At 35.9% G+C, this 9,883-nt stretch overlaps 1 protein-coding gene across 46 annotated transcripts in view; it reads left to right on the top strand.

The window, feature by feature from the left end:
* The first annotated feature begins 709 nt into the window (after nt 1-709).
* LOC144958123 (CLIP-associating protein 1-B-like) overlaps nt 710-9,883 on the top strand; it is a 272,256-nt gene continuing 263,082 nt past the window's right edge. For all 46 annotated transcript variants that reach the window (XM_078889853.1, XM_078889851.1, XM_078889844.1 and 43 more), the window contains exon 1: nt 710-809. The gene's annotated coding sequence lies outside the window, so the exon portion shown is untranslated. The remainder of the gene's footprint in view (nt 810-9,883) is intronic.

The following is a 9,883-nucleotide window of genomic DNA, read 5'->3' as shown; positions in this document are numbered from 1 at the left end:
GACGTATCCACCAGACAGTAATAATAGCTCCTGGATGTATCGCCATTCGATCACAATGCACTTTCAGCATGGCCGACTAGAGTATTATAGTAGGGCTATGACTTTCAGCCAAACTGACATAACCAGGAACCCAAACAATATCGAATGGAAAAATGCAACAACAAATAAAACAAAAACAAGAACAAACAAACCAAAAAAAAAAAAAAAAAAAAAAAAAAAAAAAATTAAAAAGAAAGAAAAAGAGATCAGCTTATCAGTCACAACAAATAAGGGAAGATAATTTTTGGATGAAGAGGCATTGTGCCTTTATTTCGTTTACGCCCCTTTGTAATACCCGCCAAAACTACAGAGGAGTCAATTTATTCTTTCTTTTTTTGTGTGTGGCATTTATTAGAGATATGTATTTCGACAGAATTGTTTTAATCATACTCCAGAAGCAATGATTTCGAATATTTTAAAAAGTTAAAGTATCCTTTCCATTTTGGTTCATCGACATTAGTCAATTAAGTTTGGCGGCAACCACCTTGTTTTATTTACGTTTGTTTTATTCACGATGAAAATCTTTAGATTGACAAAAAATCGATAAAAAACAAAATAAATTCATTCAGAATCATTGTTGATTTGTTCTATCATGTAGAATATATGCAGAGCGTTATATTTAGAAGCAAAAAAATGCAGGTGGTTGTTTGCAAAGTGTCAACAGTGGCCTCTCATCTGTCGATTGAAAATGAAAATAAACTAAGTGACGTCACAAATTCGAAATTCAACATGGCGGATTACGCAGAAATACGCGCATGAACTGGGAAGCTGTGAGTAAAATATGTTGTTTCTATTTTCATTCAGCTTGTGTGATTTATTTGGATGGGACTTTAACTTGCTATTGGAGCAATAATGTGCGCCATTATTCTATTGCTCAATGACCCGACAGTATGACGATGAGGATGCAAAATCATGTCTCTTCAGGATCAGGAACGTCACCGTCATTTTTCGCCTTTTTTTTCTTCTCTCAAAAGCCTATCTGATTGACGTCTGCTGTTGAGACCGGTTTTGAAATGGTCATGGTCATAGTTATAGGAATGAACTTTCAATGGTTAACATTTCTTATTTTTTAGTTGCTTAATCGCTTAACCTCAACTTTGATTTTGTATTTACCATCGGAAGAGTTTACCATTTGATATAGAGTTAGAGATCAGACTCAAGACTAGACAAAAAAAAAAGAGATGGGAAATGAAATTGAATCGGTTTCTTCTCTCTGGGTTAGGAAATGTAGTCTTGTGGGACGATTAAGTCCTTCCAATTTTAATTTAAGACGAATTGCAAGGATTTTATTTGAATCTTATATTTTGATATATTAATGCATATGTAAATAATTTAAGCAAAGTTGGAGTTGGAGTTGGAGCAAAATCTCCACATAGCTTCATCGTCTCATCATCATGTCCTGCTGAAGTATTGCTTGACTTTCAGACTATTAGAGTAAGTCTGATATTTAAAAAAAAAGTAAAATTCTATATTTTTTAAAACGTTGATAAGTAGCTACCTAGACCTTTAAATTAAAAAAACATTTAACATGATTCCTTAATTTTGGATAGGATTTCTAGGAAAGGCTGCTGTTACTGTTGAGTCGAGTCACAATGGCTGTCATTATCCCCAGACACCTGTCTGGGGATAATGAAAATTCGTTACCCCCAGACACATATTTGAAAGGTAGCATCAATTGCCAAGGACCTTGACAGTTGTCAAATCGTCAATCGCCAAGGACCGTGTCCTTTCATCAACTACGCATATGTACTATTACTTTTAACTGCCACGGAGTACCTTTAGTGTCATGAAATGATGTATTGCCACAGAGTGATGTTATTAATATTAATTAATACTCTTTTACTCTTCTTTCTCTCTCCCTGTCATTTTCTCTTTCTCTCTCTCTCTCTCTCTCTCTCTCTCTCTCTCTCTCTCTCTCTCTCTCTCTCATATTTCCTCTTTTTGTCACGGACCTTTGCCAGTTGATTCAACTATTAACTGCCACGGATTGATCTTGTTGCACAAATGTTTTACGTTAATTGTTCTTTATTAAGACGATGCGCAGTATATTTCCTTTAAAATAAAGGAATTCTTACTTTTCTTTTTTAATCTAGGACTTGGCAGGGATTTACTACTTCGTCATTCTGTTGTTGTTTTTTTTTGCTGAATTCGAAATCAACAGTAATTTTTAAAAAAATATTATTTTAACTTGTCTTGGAATTCGTGAAAAGACATAAAAATTAAAAACAAATGCCAACAAATGTTGACTCGATCCTTTCCACAACGATTGACAAGGAATGAGTGAATGGAAGAAAGTAGAAAGTGACGTAATTCGTATGCGCGCAAATGGAGGCTCGACTGAAATCACCACAAGCAGCTGAAGAGTTCCAATTTGACTCCTTGGCAGTTGATGAACCGTCAACTACCAAGGACTCACTCCTTGGCAATTGACACTTCCTATTTGAAACTCCGCTCTTTTAAACAATTATCCACATTCCAGAATATGGAATGTTTCCAAATGCACATAGAAATAAGGAAAGTTAATAAAAAATCTATAAAAACATAAACTTAACCAACATTAAATCAGTTGTTTCTACATATACACAATATACGTCGACTTCGAAGTGGATGTCATGGCGGTATGGTTTAGTTGTCTGCTTTGGAATCTCACCAGAATCGATGTTGCGGGTTCAAATCCTGGTTCCGACACTTTTTTATTTTTTAAAAATTCCGTCTTTTTTTACAGAACGTTGCAAGGGATAAATGTCCCATCCATCCTCCCCTCACCTCTTTTTTAAAAAAAACAAACTCTCTCTCTTTCTCTCTCTCTCTTGGTTCCTTTCTCGTTTCTAGCAAATTGTCATATTTGTCCCCACTCCGATCTCAAAAGTGTCTAAAAAGAATAAATAATTAAAAAGCAAACAAACAGAAATATTCAGAGACCGACCAAATTGTCAGATAGAGGAGAAAAAAACAAACAATAATTAAAAAAAAAATAAAAACAATTTAAAGAAATTCATGCTCAGAAACGGAACAAAAGGCCAAACAAAAAGGAGAAAAGAATAGACTCGCACAAAAGAAAAAAAAGAGGTGGGGGGAGGATGGATGGGACATTTATCCCTTGCAACGTTCTATAAAAAGAAGACGGAATTTAAAAAAAAAAAAAAAAGTGGCGGAACCAGGATTCGAACCCGAACCCACAACGTTGATTCTGGTAAAACTTCCAGGGCAGACGACTAAACCATTCGGCCATGACACCCACTTCGACGCATATTGTGTACATATATGTAGTAACAACTGATCTAATGTTGGTTGATTTTATGTTTTTATAGATATTTTATTAAATTTCCTTATTTCTATGTGCATTTGGAAATATTCCATATTCTGGAATGTGGATAATTGTTTAAAAGAGCGGAGTTTCAAATATGTGTCTGGGGATAACGAAATTTCATTATCCCCAGACAGGTGTCTGGGGATAATCACAGCGAGTCACAATAACATTAATGGAGTTATTAAAATTAAATGTTGAGTTGCAGTATCAGTAAGTGAGTTATCCAGAGTTGAGTCTCAAGGATAATGTTTCTAATTTGACGTTAATGTAGAGGCTAGAGAGATCACATAATATTGTAGACTGATGGAGACCACATGTTTTGGTTTTCTTGGGCAAAATAGCTGATTCTGATTAGAGTTAGAGATCACATCAGTTTTTTCTAGGGAACCACGATATCTAATTTCTTTGCTGGGGAAGCTGATTTTTCCCCCCCCCTCCCTGTAATAACATTATCGTTCCAAAATAGTTAGGAGGCTGAAGTTTATTGGTAGTCCAGCACAAAAATATTTCTAGTTTGTTTTTTCCTTCAATTTTCGCTTTATTTTGTTTTGTTTTATCATCTATTTTTTTAGTTACCTACAGTTGCATTAATAGATTGAGTACAGCACTTTTATTATCATTACTACTATATCCCACAACACAAAACATTTTTCTTGTCCATTTGTAACAATATTAACTCTCTCTCTCTCTCTCTCTCTCTCTCTCTCTCTCTCTCTCTCTCTCTCTCTCTCTCTCTCTCTCTGTCATTCACATACACACAAACACTTCTCTTAATCAGGGGTGATTTTGACTGCATTTCAAATCAGTTACTCCTCCCATTGGTTCCATCCTGGACCCAAATTAAAAAAATACAGTTTGGAGTGTGTCTTGAAATATAATAATTTATAATACAGTGCAAATTATAGTCCGTTTCAAAATTCTGGATCACACTCTTTGACTATCATCTTTGAAATCATCAGATAAATTTCGTTTTAATTTCACATCTTGGCTTAGATTGCACTCGACCTTGCAAATTTTTTTGCTCATTGGAAAAACAGCTGAATCAAAACTGGCTTATAAACGATCTATTAAACTCCAGGACCCTGCGTTGCATAATAGAATAGTAGAATTACCGTATATTTTTTCATAAAATGCGTTTCATATTTTTTTGTGACATAATATTAACACACTACTCGTGCTGGGTCAGGAATTCTGCTCTTTTTCTCCATGAAAATGACTCATCCCGCAAGAACCCAACTCGAATCTTGACTTTGAGTAACTGCATTAAAAATTTATCCAGTCCAGAGTCGGCCTAGAATAACCATAATGATTAGGAAAACAGTTCAAAAGTTAGTTATGATTATTTTACACTTCAACCCCCCCCCCCCTCCTCCCAAAGAAAAAATAACCCCAAAGAACTAAATCTACAACCACAATCCAAAATCTCAGTGAAAATGATGTAATGGAATAATGAGCTGAGAAAACCTGTTAAACAATTGTTTTTGATGTCTTTTTACAATATACTAAGCAGGTAAAAATCAGATATCGAGTAGAGGCGGCTTTTCTTTTTGAAGCTGTCAACTGACAATTGCTAATGTATTGTTACAAGTTATGACAGTTGAGAATACTTCATCACTTTTACATCTTAGCATAATTTCTTTTCTGTATTCAAGGCGTCATACAGGGTTATAAATTTAGGGGCTGGATTCTTCCTCAGATCCTTAAAATTACTCAAAAATAATTTTTCAGTCATCAGATATCACATTTTGTGTTTTTGATAATTGGGGAAGGACTTAGAAGTTCATGGAAGGTTAATAATCAAACCAAATTAGTGATGATGCAAGAATGGTAAACAAGTTTATTTTTACAAAGGATTTCCTCATGACCGATTTCTTTTGATGATTTTTGTGCTCTCCGTGAAAATTTTCTCTGAGATTTTATCTTAATGGCAAATTATTAATTATTAAAAAGGAAAAAAGGAAAACTGAAATTTCTATGGTTTTGAAGAAATACATGTTGTAGTTTTCTGTCAAACAGTTCTTCGTCCTCCTGTGTAGAACTCCACACTACATAATTACATTTGTCACCACATCATCTCTTGCATTAGGTACCGTTTAATATGTCCTTATGATTAAGATCTTTATTTTTTCCCCCCCAAAGTTGACAGGTGTTTCCCGTTCATTTCTATTTCGCTACAGCTTAAGAAAATCTACCCTATTTGTAGGTGAAGCTAAGAAATTTTCTAAAGCTATCTTTGAAGGATGAATTTATATTTTTTTCCCATTGTATGGCATATTTTGATATTTTACACAGTATTTTAGAATGGGTGTGACCAATGGAATGTAAATGTTTACTTCAATTTTTGTGTTAATGTTTTTAGATCCAGTCATTGTTGGCTTTGCTTATCTTGTTATCTTATTTCTTCATTCACGTTGCTGTTGTTACCTATTCTGCTTCTGAGATATTGAGAAGTGTTGTCAATGGTTATAGTTGCTTTCATTGTTAATTGGTGATTCTTATTAAATTTGATTTCCCGGAGTGTACCTTATTTTCTGATCCATCACCTCTAATTTGTATTCTGTATTTGTTGGATGATTTTAATGCTGAAATTGAATTAATTTATGGTCAAGAGTAATAATACAGACTTTTAAGTAAAAATTATTTTGTTTGTTTTTTTTTTCTGAAGAAAATGACCTATCTGCCCAACCGACACTTTATTTTCTTCTTGAATCAAATAAATGCGTTGCGGGTGGTTGGATGGGAGCATCACCCTTGAATCATATACCTATGATGTTCGCATGGGTGTTCGATCCGATAGTGATGTCGTTTCTTCTTCTCTTTACTAGCCTGAAAAGGAAGTTCACATCGCTTTACTTCAGGAAACCTTGTATAAAAATAGCGATCCATATATTGCTGGTTATACATACTATACCTGCAAATGTGACGACTGCCGTGGTGTTATTACTTATATAAGAAATGACATCATGGGAGATGTTACTTCTAAACCATCACAGAACTCAACCGATGTACAGAAAGTCACCTTATGGCACCTAAATAAGAAATTTACCATTTACAACATTTACAACCCTCCACGGTGTACTATAAACCTAACAGATCTAAACAGTTCCCAATACAACAACACAATAATTGCTGGTGACTTCAATGGCCACTCTCCACTATGGGGATACAAAAATTTAAACAACACAGGAAAAGAACTAGAAAAGCTTTGCAACACAACCAACCTCACCATTTTACAAAATGCAGACTCAGTCCCGACCCTTCTTCACAGAGCTCATATGTCCCTGAGTCATCCCGATCTAACCATCATCTCCTCTGACCTTCTGAATTCTTGTCACATTAAAGTCCTGGATGAAATAGGCAGTGACCATAAACCAATTTTAACACAAATAACAGTTCAAACACAGAAGAAAACATTTGAGCAGAAATCCAAATGGAATTTCAAGAAAGCAAACTGGGATGTTTTCACAGCAACATTAGATGACCAGCTTCCAAAAATTACAGATACATCAAGTGTAGAACATTTAAACGAAGCCCTCACCAAAGCCATTCTTGCAGCTGCAAAAGCAGGAATTCCAAGAGGTAGTCGACAGAATTACAAACCCTTCTGGAGCAAAGAAATTGAAAAAGCAGTAAATGCAAGAAAGGAAACAAGGAAAAACTTAGAGGAAAACAAAACCATTAAAAACAAGATTGAGTACAATAAAGCATCGGCAATTGTCAAAAGAACTATTAACAACGCTAAAAGAAAGAAATGGGCAGACACATGCGCTAATATTGACCTCAATCAAAATGGGAAAAAAGCATGGGCCTTACTTAATAATCTTAACAATGAAACCCCGAAAACCAACCCAAAGCCCATGAAAACTACAGAAGGAACAATCGTAGATGACCAAAAAAAAGCCATGATCTTCAACAAACATTTTGCTTCAGTAAACAAGGCATCAAAAAGAAGTGAAAAGGACAAAAAATTGATTAAAGACCTTAAACATCAAGAAAAGGCCCCAAAAGCTATCTCATATCTGTTCAAAGAGGGCTTTACCATGTCAGAACTTCACAGAGCTATGAAAAAACTCAAGTTAAGGAAATCCCCTGGACCAGATAAGATACACAATGAAATGCTCCTGCATCTTAGCGTGAGAGGTAAACAGATGCTTCTCAAACTTATAAATCTAACATGGGAGACAGGAATAGTACCAAGGGGATGGAAAAATGCTATTATAATTCCAATCTTAAAGAAAGATAAACCACCCGACGAAACGAAAAGTTACCGACCAATATCTCTCACCTCATGTGTTGGAAAGATCGCTGAGAGAATGGTAAATAACCGATTATACTGGTGGCTGGAGACATGTGGCCTACTAAATAAATATCAGGCAGGCTTTAGGATAGGGCAAAGAACAGAAGATCAATTGTTTAGATTAAGTCAAAAAATAATTGATGGCTTTCAAGATGGAAAACATACAGTCGCGGTTTTTGTTGATCTCCAACAGGCCTATGACAAAGTATGGAGGAAAGGGTTGTTATCAAAAATGATGGACTACGGAATTGATGGAAATCTCTACTTCTGGATTAAACAATTTCTCAGTAACAGAACAATCCAAACAAAAATTAATAACGGACTGTCAAACAGAGAAGTATTAGAGGAAGGTCTCCCACAAGGATCCTGCCTCAGCTGTACTCTTTTTCTTATTTTTATAAATGATCTACCAGAAGTATTACAGACAGAAAAGGCCCTATATGCTGACGATTTAGTTATGTGGTATACTACAAAGCATCTACCAATAGCCTCCAATAGAATAAATGAAGATTTAGAAAGCTTAAACACCTTCTGTGATAAATGGAAATTAAAAGTAAATTGCAATAAAACAGTCTACTCTATATTTACTAAGAGCCATCCTGTTTCCAAGAAAGAAATAACACTCTCCATCCAAGGCCATCGACTCGCGAAAGAAGAAAACCCCACATATTTGGGCATACAGTTAGACAGACAACTATCTCTGAACAAACACACTCAGAATGTAAAAATCAAAGCCACAAGGAGACTCCAGTTACTAAAACGACTAGCCAGTACTAATTGGGGAGCAGACAAAAACTCGCTTCGACAACTCTATTTAGGCTATGTGCGTTCCGTCATGGACTACAATTTAGCCCTCCAAAATGTAGGTAGTAAAAACACACACAAAACCTTGGACAGAGTACAAAACCAAGCCCTTCGCTTCATCTCCGGTGCCCTGAGATCGACACCCACAGCAGCATGTGAAATACATACTAATGTGGAACCACTTGGACTTCGCAGAGAATCAGCAGTGCTTGAAATGGTTGAAAGATACAAACGAAAAGAGGAAAACCATCCAAACAGAATTCTGGCAGAGAAATGGAAACCAAGAACAAGATTAAAACAAAAATCCCTGCTACACATTGCTAACAACTTGAATGAAAGACACAGACTCCCAGAAAACAGAGAAAAATCTTTTTTAATCAGTCAAAAACCTCCATACGCCGAACTAAAACTTCCAAAAATAAAGACTAACCTCGTAGAAGAAACAACAAGAAATAGAAACAAATCAGATATACAAACATTAGCAATGAAGACAATACAAGAATACCCAGACAACTGGATACATGTTTACACAGATGGATCTGCGCACAAAGGAACTAAAAATGCTGGGTATGGGTTTGTAGTAGAATACCCAGATAAAACCTGTGATAAAATCCACAATTCTTGCGGAAGCTCCTGCTCAAACTACGAGGCAGAGGCAGTTGCAATAGAAGCCTCACTGCGACACCTCTCTTCTGTTTTCCAGCTAAACCCTTCAAAACTTCAAAACACTATCATCTTCACAGACTCCAAATCGGTTCTCCAAGCTCTCGATTTAGATAAACTCTCCTCAACGTTCAATAGTTTAAGATCTCAACTAGATGAATTCCTTACAACACACAGAGTAGACTTATCTCTCCAGTGGATACCGGGACATTCAAATATACCAGGAAATGACAATGCAGACAGACTAGCCAGACTCGGATCAACACTTTTACAACCATCATTTCCAGTATCCTTAGACACAGCGAAACAAATAATCAAAACAAATAAGAGAGAAGAATGGATGAACAGTTGGGCAATGAGCACCACGGGTAGATGTATGTTTTCCCATATGACCACTCCTGTAAAGACTGATTGCCTAAATAAGCTCAGAAGACACCAGCAAAGCATCATCTTTCAACTAAGAACACAACACATACCGCTCAACAACCATTTAAGCAAAATTACAAAAGACACATCCCCCTCCTGCCCCCTATGTCAACACCCCAATGAAACAGTAACACACCACTTGCTTGAATGTCAACCTCTTGAAGATCTGAGATGCACATTCCTCCCACCAAATCCAAGCATCAGTAACACACTTTATAGTCACCTGGAACAACTACAAAAGACGTCTAACTTCTACGTCATGGCACAAGACCGAAGGGCTAGAGCTCAGGTGGTCGCTGGTTCGGATAAGTAAGTAAGTAAGTAAGTTAATTGGTGATTCTTAT

The sequence above is a fragment of the Berghia stephanieae genome, chromosome 12, assembly GCF_034508935.2.
Source record: "Berghia stephanieae isolate SIO BIC M18660-M18661 chromosome 12, UCSD_Bste_1.3, whole genome shotgun sequence".
In the NCBI taxonomy this organism is placed as follows: domain Eukaryota; kingdom Metazoa; phylum Mollusca; class Gastropoda; order Nudibranchia; family Aeolidiidae; genus Berghia; species Berghia stephanieae.
The sequence above is the reverse complement of the archived record's forward strand: the minus strand, read 5'-3'. Positions and strand labels throughout refer to the sequence as shown.